General features: G+C 43.2%; 1 long non-coding RNA gene across 6 annotated transcripts in view; it reads right to left on the reverse strand.

Annotated features, from left to right (window-relative positions):
* LOC101716704 (uncharacterized) overlaps positions 1–15874 on the reverse strand; it is a 263276-nt gene that overhangs the window by 57038 nt on the left and 190364 nt on the right. For 5 of the 6 annotated variants that reach the window (XR_015448390.1, XR_015448387.1, XR_015448389.1 and 2 more), the window contains 2 exons: positions 14650–14765; positions 6933–13471 (listed from right to left, as the gene is read on the reverse strand). This is a non-coding gene — a long non-coding RNA (uncharacterized LOC101716704). The remainder of the gene's footprint in view (positions 1–6932; positions 13472–14649; positions 14766–15874) is intronic. The other variant, XR_015448388.1, reaches the window with a different exon arrangement.

Below are 15874 nucleotides of genomic sequence, written 5' to 3' on the forward strand. Positions count from 1 at the left end.
GATAGGTTTGCAGAACACACAGATGAAGGAGGCAGGCCCCTCCCTCAAATACCAGGGCTGGAGAATGAATAATGACAACCAGGATGAATGGATGCACATCTCTGGCTGGGCCAATGCTCAATGAATTAGAAAGAATGAAGCCAAGGGTCAGGAAGCCTCTGTCTAGTCCCCTAGGATTGGTGTGGCTCTGGGGAAGCCACTTAATTTGCACCTTACTCCCACAGCTATAAAATGAGGATAAGCATCTTTGCTTCATTCATCACTCAAGATTGTTTTGGAAATTAATAAAAAGGCAGTAGGGCAATTGTTTGGATGCACATTAGGATTGTGGGGAATTATAAGCATTGCTTGAATTATTGCCACTGACACTCAGAGATGGTCATAGATCTGTGGATACCATTTCCTGCCCAAGGGTGCCTGAAACACAGCCTGCTCTTGGCTTACCAAGCCCCATGACGGCCTGGGACTGGGTCAAAACTAAAGAAAGGAATGTGTTTTCCTAACTTGCACGGAGGCACCATCAATAACAATAGTGTGTAAAATAAATAAATAAATAAAATAGAATAAACTAACAACAGTGTATGAGAGCAGCTCTTGAAATCCTCCCTTCACCACTACTTCAATGCCCTGTAAGTGCTTATCCTCCTCTTGCTTCGAATGCACTCTGTATTCCCCCAAACACCCCAGCAACAACCATGTCTTGGTTAAGGGACAGAAGCAGGTTCACTTTTTCAGCTCTTATAAACACAGACTTAATTTTTAGTTCACAAGAATGTATGTGCACATTGCATGAAAAGTGTTCATTGATGCAAGGATAGCTTGTTCCATGGGTGGACCACATTCCTTAGAAATACTCTTGATCAAATCACCTTGCTAAGAGTTGTATGGGTCCCATGTGAGGCCACACAGGATCCAATCAGCAATCAGTCAGAATGATCTTTCATGTGTTCAAAGTTTCCCCCAAACTAAATAACAATCCAAACATCACTAGCCCTGCCCCTGCCTATCTTACAATCTCTCCAGCACTGACAAATACTGAAATAGAATTGTTGGTTCTGTTTATTTCTTTATTTTCCATTCTCCCTCCTAAAGGACCTTCAGCAAGTCTCAAACCTCAGTTTTCTCATGTTTCAAATAGAGATGCAAGCTCCCTTAGCATCATTAGGAGACAGCGGGGCAAGCAAAGAATCTGAGGAAGGCAGTGACAGGCCACAGTCCCCAAAAATGCCTGCATCCCCCAACTTTGCCATACGAAGTCCCTGAGGGACAGATCTGCCCTGGGGCCAGGAGCAAGTGACAAGAAAAAACTCCAAATCCCCAGACACTGTGAGCTTGGGACTGGCCAGGCCCCAAACCCAATGTCAGGCTAACCTGATTCCAGGTAGAGGAGTGGACAGGAGAGAAGAGGATGTCTGTGAGTGACCCAGGGAAGTGGAGCCAGCACTTCCCTGCCTGACCTGCCTCAGCCACGGAGAGAAGGCTTGGCCCATCTTCGTGGATATGATGGTGTACAGCCAGATGTCAGGAGGGAGAGGTAGACCAAGAGTCTCAAGACCCCTTCCAGGGCCAGGAGAGGAGAGAACAGGGCACGGAGAAGCAGAACCACAGTCACACTTTCAACTGCAGAGGCTCTGTCTGCTGAGACCCACAAGCAGGGCGTCCTTCCTAGAAGTGATGACCCCATCTAGAAGATGGGGCTAAGGTCGGTCCCAACACCTGACACCCACCAGATTCTCAGGACCCAGCAGTGAATGTGACCATGACAGTCTCAGACCAGGATAAATACAATGGACTGGAAAGAACTCTGCCCTCTGGAGGGACACAAGCAAAGGTGGATGTCAGTACCTGGCCCTGCAGGCTGTGCTCCTCTGTGGAAGCCCACTCCCTCCTGCAGGCTTGGACCCCTGGGGACTTCTGATTTTCATTTTGGGGGCTCTCTGGAGAAATCTTTTTAGGCCAGGGAGGACTGACAATAATGAAAGATAAAGTCACGTGGTCTCGAAAGTCCTGCAATTGTTTTTAAGGATGTGAAAGACAGAGAACAGAAGAGGGCTCTTGGCTGATATTGATGTTGGAGAAGAGAACTTATTGTTTCCACCGCCTCAGTCTTAGAAGGGGGAATGGCTTCCTAGCTCTGCATTGCAAATAAAATCAACACTTCTCTTTGAAGTTATCGGCTTGTCTCTAAAAACACTTGGATTAATCCAGTATCTACTTGTCTCTGTGTTAGGGTAATCATGACAACTGAGTAAAATATTTATCAATAGAAAGTTGAATCCAAATGCACTGAAAAATTTACTGAGCATATTTCCCAGGCAGCAGGAGTGAAGCAGAAGACCCACAGTGAAAGGTAGCAGCCTCCTGCATTATAAATTCGGGAGAGGAGGTTGGCAAACTCGATTTAAGGGAAGAAATAGAGAGTAAGAATTCACATTGACAGAGGCAGCCATGTGTGTTTCTGTGAACCTCTTTATATACCCTAACCTGCGGGTATACTTATTCTGTCAGCAGTGTGTGTAAGTGTGTATGTGTGTGTGTCAAAGACAGAAAGAGACATTGAAGGGGAACCGGAAAGTATATGTTATTCCTACAGGTATACAAGTATGCTAATTGGCTAATTATTTATTGATTAGAGAACTAGAGATGATTTCTAAAGTCCAATTGGCCACAAATTATTGACTTTCTTTTCCTGTACTTAGAAAAACTGTTCTTTAACTGGAAAATTATATTAACAGTAATAATAAAAACAATTAGCATCATTCCAAAGACTGATATCTCAATTTTGTCTTCACATAATGCCTTGGCCTTATTATAGTCAAATTTCTTAAAAATGGATCTGTACATAGTTTCATCTTTTTCTACCAGCATGGCTAACAACACGGTGTAGCTAAAGTGTTACAGGCTCCACTCTCTCCTCCACAAGAATCAAGACAGGGGCTGGGGATTTAACTCAGGTCACCGCCTGCCTCACAAGCACAAGGTCTGGAGTTCGATCCCAAGTACCAAAACCAAAACAAAAAAAGGAATGAAGATGGAAGAGAAGACCTTATTGAATGACTAAGCAGAGACTATGGGAAACCCCCAGTCCTTAGGATCTGCCTTTGTCTTTGCTTGTCGCTGAAGGATGGCTGGCAGCTTTGCTGGAAAAGTGCAAGATCACAGGTCCAGGGGGTCAAACTGGAGACTATCCATGCTCAGGAGAAGCAACTGTGTGGGTCCTGCTTGACAGTGACCAAACCCAAAACTCCTTCTCAGACTCCAGGTAGACCCTCGGGCCTCCCTTGGCTTGGTGGGGATGTAGCTTTTCCTCAGAGGAACAGAAAAGGTAGGCTCTGGTCTCATATTCCAGCACTGCTGTGACTGCTGCGACTGCTGCTGTGCACATGATTATAAACCGTACGCCTGAGAGGTGATCGGGAAGGAGAAGAATCACAGGGACCCTCCCTCAGAATCTGGCTGGGGGCCTTGGTTCCAGGACCTCCTTGGACACCAAAATCAGAGAGTGCTGGAGTCCATTCTAGAAAATGGCATACTGTTTGCATAGAATCCGAACTTATTCTTCTGGTCACTTACTTATTTTTGTTTTCTTAATTTTTGCTTTGAATCTTTGGATTTCGAACCTGTGGAGACAGAAGGCTGACAGCATATTCATGATTTTTGTTCATATCTCCAAACCAAATATCTAGATGGTGGGTGAAGACCCTCAGACAGTGGAAACAAGGGAGCCAGGGTCATGTGCTATTTCACAAGCATGAAAGTCCAGGGCCTGGACACTGAATTTGAAAGGCCGCACTCCTTACCAAATCACCAGCTGAGGACCCGACATCTGCAGCCCTGGAAAAGAATTCTGCTCTGGCCAGATGATGAGTACAAAGACCATAGTAAAAGAGGTAAAGATTCTGGCATTTCTGATTGGAAGTCAATAATTTAATGCATCCAGTTGCTCTAATCTCATAAGAATGCCCCACCAGGGGGCTGCAGGCTGAATATCTGAGCAGTGCAAATACTAATTCCTAAAACCACAAACAATCACAAAGAAAAGATGCTTTCCCCACATTACCAACTGATTCTCTATGAGGGGAAATTTATCAATACTGACCTGAGGTGTGGACAACTGTTGGATTCTGCTTGTGTCAAGAAAGTACTTTACAGAAGCAGGGCTAAAATGAGATCTGCAGCCTAGGTCAAATTTACTTTATGGGCAAGGAGCCAGGCTTACCTCCTCTACTGCATTAAACTAGAAGCCTCCCATATCCAGGGCAGTGAGAATCCCTAGAGGAAAGTTTAACTTCAGTTGAAAATCACAGTTCGAGCATCTGGCTGCTCCCTTCAGTCTGCAAGTCTGTGTTGAGCTCATACTATCTGCCAGTCACTTCTATGAGTGCCAAAGCCAAGGTCCCAATCATGACAGACAAAACTTTCTGCCCTCCTGGAGCAAAAGATGTTGGTTAACTGATATAGTAAAAATGTCCCCATGCCCTACTGTCCTCACAAGGATTGCTACCAGGGCAACTCAATTTCTTTTTCTATGCAGTATTGATTTCCAAGCTCACCTTCCAATCCAAGGCCACGTCCACTTGGTGAGAAAATGGCAGCAGCAATGTAATCACCCCAATCTTCCCTTTCTGACACAGTGAACCAATGGCAATGCCAGTGTTACAGCTGGAGTGGGGGCAGCCAGCATTCCCTGAACCAAGTCCAGGAATGAGGCATGCAGGAGAGAAGTGGGGACCTGGGTGAACACACATAGGCACCCACAGAGCAGAAGGTCACCCACCTGGGAGTCCCACCCAAGACTGCCGCCCACAAGGGCCAAACGCACACGAGCCTGTGGGGTCCTTCAGGCCTTTGCAGATTCTGGGGAGCCAGCAGCCAGCCTGTCCAATCCCCGAAAGGTAAAATGCATGCCTGTGTCTGCTTGGCTCCCTTTTCCTCCTTCATTTTTCATCTGTCTTTATCCGCAGACCTTTGGAAAACCTCATTGCTGTTATTTCCATCTTGAATGGGCTAATAGGTATCAGAGAAGGGAAAACTTTGTGTTTTTTTGGTTTTGGTTTTGGTTTTTTTGCCTCCTACAGAATTACACAAATAATAACAACAACAATAACATAAAGGCTTGCAGGATAAAGAAAATATAACTCTCTCTTTTGCCTTAACAAAATTTGCTTTCATTGAAACAGAGCACTCCTCTGAGCCCCTTGATGACTTCGGTGTGTGGCATTCACCCGCATGAATGAGCCCCTTGCTTTAGAGTAGAGAAGGCTGCTATTTTAAAGATGAAAAAATTTGAGCTTCCGGATGGCTGCTTTCATGTAACACAGCTTCAAATGAATTTATGAACTGTTCTATAATGTTTTCTGCATACACCAAATGGCAGACTTTAGGCAGAAACCCAATATATGTTTAGTTAGTATATAATAAACATAATATTTACATGGGCTATGCACTGTGTTAAGAATCAAGAGCAGTTGCTCCATAAAGTGTTATCGAATTCTCTAACATAGAGCCCTAAACCAAGTGGTCCAGCAAGATTCCAGAAAAATTCTTGCAAGGAGAACCTGACTTCCTCCTAGTACACACATACACACACAGGCATGCAGGGACACACGCACGTGTGCATTTGCTGGCACTTGCATGTGAATGTGCAAATCTAAGTTTCTGCCATTTTAATAAAATGTTTTTAATCAAAATTTGAGGACAATCTCATTTTCTTCAGCTGCTAAGATGATAATCTAGCTAAGATATTGTTTTGAATTTTAAAAATGTCTCTGATTTTGAAAAATGTTCCAAGAACAACAAAAGAAAGAGGGAAAGAAAGAAAGAAAGGGAGAGAGAAAGAAAGAAAGAAAATTTAAAACCCAGTGGATAGAGAAGCCATTTCATTTCTTAAGCAATAAACAGCTAGAGGGGGAGGGACGCAGAACAAGCTTGCAAAGCCAGAATTTTCCTCTTTGAAAAACTCACTAGTTAGGCACAGTAACAGTTCAGTTGATATTTTCACAGTGCAAACACGATAGTGGAAATTAAGTTGCCCCAGCAAATTCAGTTTAGTGGAAATTTGTTATGAATAAAATGCTGCTGGTGGGCCTAGAACATTGAATTTACCCACCAAATAATATCTCAGAAATACCACTTCAGAAGAAATCAGCTCTAAATAATTGATAAATTTGGTTTGTTTGGAACCCTTTTGACCTCTGTAATAGAAAGTAAAAACACATTTCAGTTATTAAAGTCACATATATTCCCTCTGCTAGGAGAGCTTTTAATTTTAAGCTGGACTCTGTAGAGGCCATTTGATAAACCCTCCAGAAATTTTTCAACTGCTGCTGTTAGATTTGGGTCAACCTCCTATGGGAAAACAGCAAAAGATAAATTTGTAGCTTTTCATAACACACAAGAAAACTTCAAGATTTTAAACATTAAATGTAACAGAAGCAAAAGAGTTTTCTCCATACTCCCTTCTCCTGTCTCCTTTTCACCTTCAATCTCTCTCTTTCTCTCTCTCTCTCTCTCCATTTTCTTTTGAAACAAGGTTTAAATGTTCATGCTGTTAAAATAAAGGAATAGAGAGTCAGACTATCCCTTTAATTAATGTAAGACATTTCTCTTTAGATAAGACCAAGGCTCTTATCTGCTGTATTTAGAGCAATTCTTCTAAAGCTTCATAGAAAATATAGCAAGACACTATTTAAGTGTTTTCTTTCTTAACCCTTTTTCCAAATACACACTTACTAAATAAACACTTGTATTGGCTATCTTCCACAATAAAAGCATAACCTAGTGACCATTACCCCACACATACGCAATCCAAAGGATTTACACTGTATAGTATTATTTTCAATATCATGAAAATATATTTTAAAATGCAACCTTGTAAAACATTTGTGTGGTGAAAAGCAAAGGAAAAGATTCATCTGTATTGTTATAATTACCTGAGATATATGCTTGAAGCCATAGCTCAAGCAAGAAGCATTTTCTGAGCACATTATAAATGCTGTGTCTTCAAAGCACACATTGAAATGATGTTCCCACCATCCATGGGTTCCTACACAGGCTGTCTTGCTCTTGGACGCTGCTTTATGCACTGTGAGCTCAGAAGGCACAGGATTATATCTGATCTTTATCAAGTTCCTCAGAAATCCAATTTACCCTTTGTGCCCAACAGATGATTAAGAGTACTCATTGTTAGAAAATCTTATTTTGACTCGAATATCAGAAACAAGTAGTGGTGCTTAGAGAACTCCCACCCCATTAACCCACAGCCTACAGGAAAAAAATAGTGTTCCCCGAATTCTCAATTCTGTTTTCCAAAGCCCTCCTACTAAGGACCCCACATAGCAAGTGTTTTTGCTCCCACATGTGTCATGTCCCCAGGGGACTCTGTCCCCTCCCTCAGCCTCCTCTGGGTTACACCCAGGCCAGCCTGCCCTTTTCCAGGAGCCTTTCACTCCTCAGGTACCAGGCAGCATGTGCCAACCCCAGTGGCTGGCTTCTCAGGGACTCTGAATCAAGACCTGGATGTGAAGTCCGCAAGACACGGATGGGAAATCTTTCTTATCTTGACCTGGTGAAGCACAATGATAGCTGACAATGACCTAAGTCTTTTGCTTGATCCTGAAACCTCCTGATGAAAACAGACCTCAGTGTTGGACTGGAATGATCACAAAAAAATATACACATGTAAATGGCAGAGGTAACTTTTTTGTCTCCCAAGTGAACATGAAGCAGGTGGTGGGTCAGAGAGGAGGGCTGAGAAGTGACTGGAGGTATTAGCATGAGGTCCTATCTCAGACTCCCAGGGCAGGACAGACCATGAAGTAGCCAGCAGTGCAGCTATCCCTAACCCCTCTCCTGCAAAAGCCAAGAAGCATGTTCGCCTTCACCATTAGGGCTTTCTGCTTCCCCCACAAATACTTATATTTTTATCTTTAGTGGCCAGTTGGCTGGAACTGGACAGTGTTTGCCCCAGTCTGCACCACAAAAAGGATTCTAAAAAAGCAGTGTCCACACAGACTCAGGTGGCTACTATAAAAACGGAAAAAGAAAACAATCATCGGGAGGCTACAAGATGCTTAGAACCCTCTGTGTTTTGTGTGAAATAGTACAGCTAGTGTGGAGAACAGTAAGGCAGATCCTCAAAAAAAATTAAACATGGAATTAGCATGCCATCCAACATCCCACTCATAGCTATATCCAGAACAGGAAGCAGGGTCTCAAAAAGGGCTCTGCACATCCATGCTTCTAGCAGCACTATTCACAACAGCCAAGACATACAAGCACCCCACTGTCCAGCAGGAGCTGAGTGAATACATCAAATGTGGGGTACAGGTACAATGGAACACCTCTCATCTGGAAGAGGAAGGAAATTCTACCCCGTGCCACATGTGCCTGAACCTTTAAGACCTTATGCTAAGTGAAAGAAGGCAGACACAAAAGGAGCACGATTGCATGGTTCTGTTTATATCCCTCAAGGAGAAAGAAAGTGGAATGGTGTCTCAGGGGCTGGGGCAGGGGAACAGGGGGTTAATGCTTAATGAACACGGTTTCCACAGGAAGATGAAGGAGTTCGGAAATGAATGGGACCATGGTCACACAACAGTGTACATGTGCACTGTGAACCTCGCAGCTGCACCCTTAAACACAGCTAAACTGCGCATTTTCTATTGTGAATACTTCACCACAATCGGAATTTAAAGTAGGACCATGTTATTTCTCACTAGAATCTCCTGGTAAAAAGTCAGTAAACCAACTAGCAATAGATAGCTCTCTTCAAGCCAGGAGAAGTGTGCCTGAAAAGATGGGTCCTACTGAGTGCTCTGGGGCAGCTCTTCTGTTTTCGGTTGCATCTGGACTGCTGCCTGAATTTCCAGACCCTGCCCCTTGAGCTTCTTGACTCAGACAAATGCAGCCCTGGAAGTCACTGGTGTCAGTTGCTGGTTGCTGGTCCTAATAAGCCTGCTTACCTTTTGTAAACTTTCTACCATTCTCAGTTTACTAAAAATTATTATTAAGCCTGAATAATTTATTTTCTTAAATTCATTGATCAAATTTTTCTCTCTGAGGACAATAGCTTTCTTTCGTTTCAAATAATTTTTTTATTACAAAGATTTTTAGGATGCTCATAGTCTAGTTTCTTATATCATAAGTAAGCTCTAGGTTTAATATAATTGAAGTGCTTTCAATTAAGCTTTAGCAAGTTACACCTACATACCTACTGTGTCCTAGAACTTTCACTGAGCCCAAAGTATTTTGTCACAAGTATATTTTTCTTGCCTTGTGTTCTTCGTTCTGGTATCTATGACTGGCAGGGCATGCCTATTATAACCTTATTTTTCTCAGCATGAATTCACAGATAATTAGGATTTCTGTCACCCAAGACCAGATCAAACCTTCTGGACAGAGTGAAACAGCACATAGGATTACATGCATTTGTTTTAAAAAGAATTTTAAAGTGATATAACTAGTTTGTTCTTATTTCTCACTTTTCTCAATGGATATCCATTATTTCTGCCCTAAGTGATGCCAATTTGAATTAAAATATTCTTCACATGAAATATTTCTTTCATAATTGAGCCAGCAATACTCTCCATAATTAGGAGCATTGCCATGAAAGTGTTTGTCATATAAATAATTTCTCCATTTCCTTTATTTTCTGACACTAATTCTGGCAAAGGTCAAATTTATAAGACAATTTCAGCAAACCTTCACAGCTCTCCTAAACAAATCCACCTTTGACCAGCACCCTGGAGCCTAGTTACATGACTGAAATCTGCTCCCTGATCATTTGACCCTGAGTCCTGCTTGTATTACATCCATCACTCATTCAACAACTCCTTTTTCTTCAAAAGATTTTTTTCCCATGTTCATGAACTTCTGGTTGGGAAACCTGAGTCCATGTGGAGAGTTGTTACTCTGTCACACTTCGTTTAGTAAAAAGGGATGTTGTTTTCCTCACATTTCTATACCCAGATTTCTTTATGGCTTACCAAAAACAACCTTAAAAAGACAGGATGGAACAAGTCTTTTATGCTCAAAAAATACAATGGGAGAGCTTGGTTCAGTCTAAAAAGATTTCATTTTACTAATTTTAAGTTGCATTTGCTATTTTTATGCTACTTTAATCTGCATATCCTACTTCTAGAATTAAAAAGGAAAAAAAAATTATGTGACGATGTATCTCCTTCCTTTGCAAACCCAGATTGAGTTCTGGCAGATATAGCCTACATGCATGACTGGCCTGGCTTCTTGGTTAATATAAAACCCTCACTACTCTACCTGGGCACCTCCTGTTCTGTTTTCAACCAAGGTCTGGTCAATGTCTAACTTTCTATTGGATGTTTCATTTGAAATGGTTACCGCTTCCTCCCTAGATGTGCCCCAAGCTGTGCTCCTACTCCCCAAGGAGTCTGGAGGTCTCCCCAGCAGTGCCCCATGATTCCACCCTTCCCAGATGGGGCCATCTTGGATCCTGGCTCCACCTCCAGGACTCCCGGTCCTCCGCCATCCAACCTGCACTGACTGCCTTCTGAGGGCCAGTTTCTTTTTGTCTCTGAAGTTTCTAAAACCTTTCCCTTTCTTACTATCTCTGTCATTCTAGTTCAAGTTCCTGTTGTCTGTGGCTCAGGTAAAATTAACCATTGCCTTTTCTGCCCCTGGCCCTCACCACATATCCTGGCAGACATCTGGCCTGCAGTTGTCCAGCCAATCTCTTGGAAAGGTCTCCTTCATTAAGTCATGATCCAGCCTAGAGGCACTCGTGGATTTACACTCTACTGGCCTGTTTATGTACTTGCTAGATAGAGTCGGTATTAAGTACCTAGCAAGACTGCCACACATGGCTTCCTACCTTTCTGACCAGCTCCCATCACTGTCCAGTGCACAATATGGGGTCCATCTCCTTCCCTTCAAACCAAACTATTTGTATATTTGAAAATTTTCCTACTAATTCCAAATTTTACTGATATCACACTTCCTTGAAAAACACCTAGTGGACTCAATCCAATTTCACACTTCTCTTTCCTTTTTAGCACTACTTCTCACCAGCCAGTGTATGAACTCCTGCAGGTGGGGGTCACCCAACATTCTTCTCTATGTCTTTTGAGGGGCACAAGACTGATTTGGTGTAGAAGAAAGTTGGTTCATTCCTTACCTCCCTTCCATCCACTCTCCAGTAGGCATTATGAGACAACCTAGGGAGTTTATTTGTGACTCTGTTTGCTCTAGCTACTTCAAGAAAAGCAAGGGCAAACAAATGGCTTTAATGATTATTGAATAAGAACTGAAAGTTTTCAGGAGAGAGTGTGCAGCTGGAGGACCACTACAGAAAGCCACTTGGTGAGAGATGGGACACATTTTCACAGAGTCTAACACCTTCCCAGGATAAGGCACACTCTGGTGGATAATAGTGTCCAGCATGAAAATACATTTTGGGGGTTTTGAGCTAAGATCCTTCTGATTACTTGCCCATTCAAAATCAGATGTCTCCATAAATGTTTGAATTAATAGGATGGGTGGGGTTGTCTAAAATGTTTCCATAACTGAGATCTTGGCCAGGGCTCCCCAGATGATTTGCATATGCAGACTCTGTCAGTGTGTTTCTGGAGTCTGGTGAAAAATACAGGAATGAAAGTCAGAAATTGCATTTCCTGCTTGGCTTAAATGAAGGACAACTTGAAGAGTGGGAGCTGCCTTCACCCTTGGCTGGGCAACAACTGTATCAGAGTGTTCTGTTTTGTTCTGGCTAGATGGTGTCTACTTATCAAAAGCAGGAAATTGCATTTTAACTTGGATCTGTAGGATGCCAGGGAGGGACTGATCTGGTTAGGATGATGGAAGTGGAAGGACTAGGGCAGAGTACAGCTAGTACTGGACCATCATTGGGTCTGCAGCCATTGGGAGATTGACAGAGACAGATACTGCATTTAAAAAAAAAAGAAGAGGAAGAAAAAGAAAGACCTGGGTGGAAGATTTGAGCACGCTTGCCTTGTCCAGATGTGAAGAACTTGCAGAGTTGTTGTCTGGATCTGGAAGTGACACTGCCCATGCAAAACTCAGACTACAGAGCTGGAACATGCTAACCAGCTATGCTACAATGCAAGTGCTCATCCAGTTAAGGGCCTGAAGAAGAGACAGGCTGCAGTCATCTGATGCCAGATTACAGGCACCATTGATATTGAGATAGGAACATTTACACACCGTGAAAGAGCTTGGAGGAAGTGAAGGAAAGGCATGTTTTCTGAGCAGTCTTTTGTTTATGCTTAGTTTGTAATGAATGTAGTAAGAGATCCGAGGACTAATTGTAGCTAATTAAAAGACAATGAGACCTATTAGGGAATTTTAATATACAGGAATATGAAAGCCAAATCACATTTATTCACTCTTCTGTAAACAAAAGAAAATAAATACTAATTGGACATTTAGCAATTAAAATTTGATCTAATAGCATCCATAGAACTAGTTGATTCTTACCTTTTAAATAGGTGTGCAGAAAGCCTGAATTCACCCGTTTTCCAAATAAAAGATATGTGATGTATGTGTGTGTGTGTGTTTCAAAGAAAAGGAAAAAGAGCAAAGAAAGACAGGTTTAAATACAAAACACTTAGCACACACACAGGGAAATGTGGAGTTTATTAGAAAGCAAAGTGATATGAGAGAGTATACTAACATTACAATGTAAAGTGGAAGCTGGAAGTTTGTTTTCTTCCATTCTTTGTAAATTCCTGTAAGTCGGGTCACATTACAACCATTATTTTCACATTATATGGAAGGGTAAATAATAAATCAAATATACAAAAAACACTATTGTATTTTCCTAAATCTCCATTGCCTTTTTTCTGCTTGCATTAGTCCAACAGTCTTTCGATAAGGAAATCAGTATTTTTTTATTTTACTGTAAATGTTAGTCCTTCAATAATAACAGCAAAGGACTGCAGATCAGAAAATAAACCAATTGGACTAAAGGTTTACTTTTTTTTTTTTTTTTTTTACAAAGACCTTTATTTCAAAAAGATGCCCACAGACTTGGAACCAGACATTTCCTAGGGAGACTTTTCACAGCATACTTCATGTAAAACTACAGGCAGAGGACGTCTGAAAGGTAGATTCAAAAGGAAAAGAAGGGCAGCTTTCCCAAAAGTAAAGAAGTCAGTGTCATAAAATTCTTAATGCATATAAATCGACTTAATTAAAATATTAAGAGTCAGCCTCCCCTTTGTATGGTAATATTTACAGGAAGAGTTTTGCATAGGAAAGGCCTAAGCTTTATTTATTTTTTTCTTTACTTACATCCCAACCAGGGCTGGTTAAAACATAGTTAACGTACCAGCTGCAATTAGCCAACTGTCAAAGACTCCGCTCCCAACCGTCGATCAGCTTCATTTAACTAATTTGAGAAGTAGAAGTTTGATTTTTTTTTTTTCCAGGAAGGTAGCTTGTTTCCTTATTTCCTGTCAAGGGAGCCAGGTTCTGTGACCTATGGTGAAAAGGGCTCTTTGTAATTAAGGCAGGGAGTCTCCAACTCAACAGTTCTCACAGTAGGAGGGAAATTTAAAAAAAAAAAAATTTTTTTTTCGGAAAAAAAAAAAGAGGAGGAGGAAGAAGCCAGACCTCACGGCTTCGCAGCAGGCTGCGAGGGGCGCGCAGCCAATGGGGGGCCGCGCCGCCGGGCCGAGCGCAGCCATTGGCTGGGCTCCACTCTGAAGGCCGCGTCTATTAAGACCTCGCTTGGACCACGCGGGGCGGGGCTCCCTGCGCATCCAGGCCGGGGACAGGCGACCAGAAACCGATCAACCGTGTTATATCAATAACATTCCCACACCAGGTTGTGTAAATTGATCTTTTACAATTTCTCTCGGTGACAGTCTCTGTAACCAACAAAATAAATCATTCCTCCCGTGGCTTTTTTATTGATTGCTGAGACCTGTATAAAAATTACACAGCTCAAGCTGCGAAGGGAACATCCTCATAAAAGAAGGCTTTTTATTTACAAACAAAATATGTTTGGACCCAGATCAAGTGCAAATTTAGTGGCACAAAACTACAAGAACACGGAAATTTAACAGACTCCGAGAAAAGTAAAAATTAGAAACACATCCGCCCACACTCCACCATCCCAAACTTCACCAATATGCATCCCGCATCTCAAATCGAGGACGCTGCTTTGTTTTCTGTCAAGAATGCGAAGGGTTACACATTTGATTTTAAGATTAGCAGTCAACAGGAAGCCATGATAAAAACGAGACGGGAAAATTGCCACTACTAAATTAAATCTATGTCATGGATTTCACAAGGTAGCTAACGGGTGCAGCGGTTACAACCGCTGCTCTGACACAGGAACCCCGCTCCCTTCCTGTCTTACCCTGCAAGCTTTGGTGACAGACGGAACCTTAGAACAACACAAAGCTCGCCCCGGGGACCACCCCCGGTGTATTCTGGAGGAATTCCACTTGCACTATTGTCTGGTCCTGAAAATATCTTTCGTTCTACCCTAGGATGATTTAAAGTTCTAGAGTACTTAGAATTTTACAGATGTAGTCAAAGTATAATCAATGGATACCTTTGAATCTATATTTTATACCAAAACTGCCTTGGAGTATGAACTTTCTTTCCCATTCTAACTTTCTGTTCTACTAAAGAAATGAACCCACTTACATTTCCAGAAGAAGTCGACACTGTGTCCCTTAAACTTCTCCAGGCTCCCTCGGGACCAGATTTGTATCCCCTGCTAATGGCTGTGGTTGCGGGAGGCGTGGCCCCAGGTGCAGAATCTATTTGTTTTTATTGTGAAAGGAAAACGTTAAGTATTTTTGCATCTTCTCCTAAGAGGAGTTAAAGATGTTTATAAAATAAAGAGAATTGCCCTAAGTTATCGCTGCCTAAAATCACTGTCCCTGCAGGGCCTGTGGGCAGATATTGTGTTTCAACTTCAACCGCGTTTCACAGACCTAGGGATCTGAGTGAGCGCAGCCTTTTGTACACATCTAAGAGCGGGGACAGAGATAGGCTTTCTGTCTCTTCCCCCGAGCCACAGCCCGACTCCTGTGAAGCTGGGCTCTTTATTTGCCAGCTTAGAGAAGGCGCTTTCAGGGCAGCCCGGAGGGAGGAGGGGCAGAAAGAGGCGCTGCAGGCCCTGGTGTCTCCACCCTGTCCCGCCGGGAGGAAAGGCCGGGGTCGCTGCTGGGTGACCCTGGCCTCCCGGGTCCCAGCAGCGATGCACACTTTGGAGCGGGCTGTGGGGAGAGGGGAGGGGAAGTATAGGCGGGCTGTCTATAAAGGGCCCTCAGCTGGGGCCCGGCGGGCGTGCACGGGGCGCCCTGGGCTGCAACGGGGCGCATCTGGGACCCCTGTGCCCACTCTCCTGCTTGGATTCTCCGTGATTCTTGATCGACTTCTTGGAGGGCTCTGTGCATTTTTGTGCATTCTTCCCCGGCGGTGGAAGCCACCAACGGACCCCAGGAAGAGCCAGTGGTGGCGGTGCGGGTTAGGGACGCCCCTGGAGCACATGGTGGCCGCTCTTGGCGCCTGAGGAGGGAGCAATCAGCTGCCCCCGGGGTCCCAGCAGGAAAAAGCCGCCTTGCCAGGAGCCTTGCACACCGAGGTCAAGGGCGGGGACAAAGGCAGGAGGCGGGGGGAGCGGGGGCTGGCCTTTTTGGGGGGATGGTCTTGCTTTTAAAATAGAGTTTAATGCAGATCTTGTCAGATGGAGACAAGATAGGAAAATCACTAGATGTGGGCATTCCTTCCCAAGAAGTGCCTTTGGAAATGTTTTTATTTTGAACCACAACAGCCGCCCCCCCCCCCAAGAAAAACTGCATTCTTCTCAATTTCAGAGAAATAAAATGACTTAAGGTTGGGCTTTCTCATTCTGTTTAGTCTG

This window comes from Heterocephalus glaber, unplaced genomic scaffold (genome assembly GCF_053883595.1).
Source record: "Heterocephalus glaber isolate CG9 unplaced genomic scaffold, H.glaber_assembly_v1.0 deba00000470, whole genome shotgun sequence".
NCBI classification, from domain to species: domain Eukaryota; kingdom Metazoa; phylum Chordata; class Mammalia; order Rodentia; family Bathyergidae; genus Heterocephalus; species Heterocephalus glaber.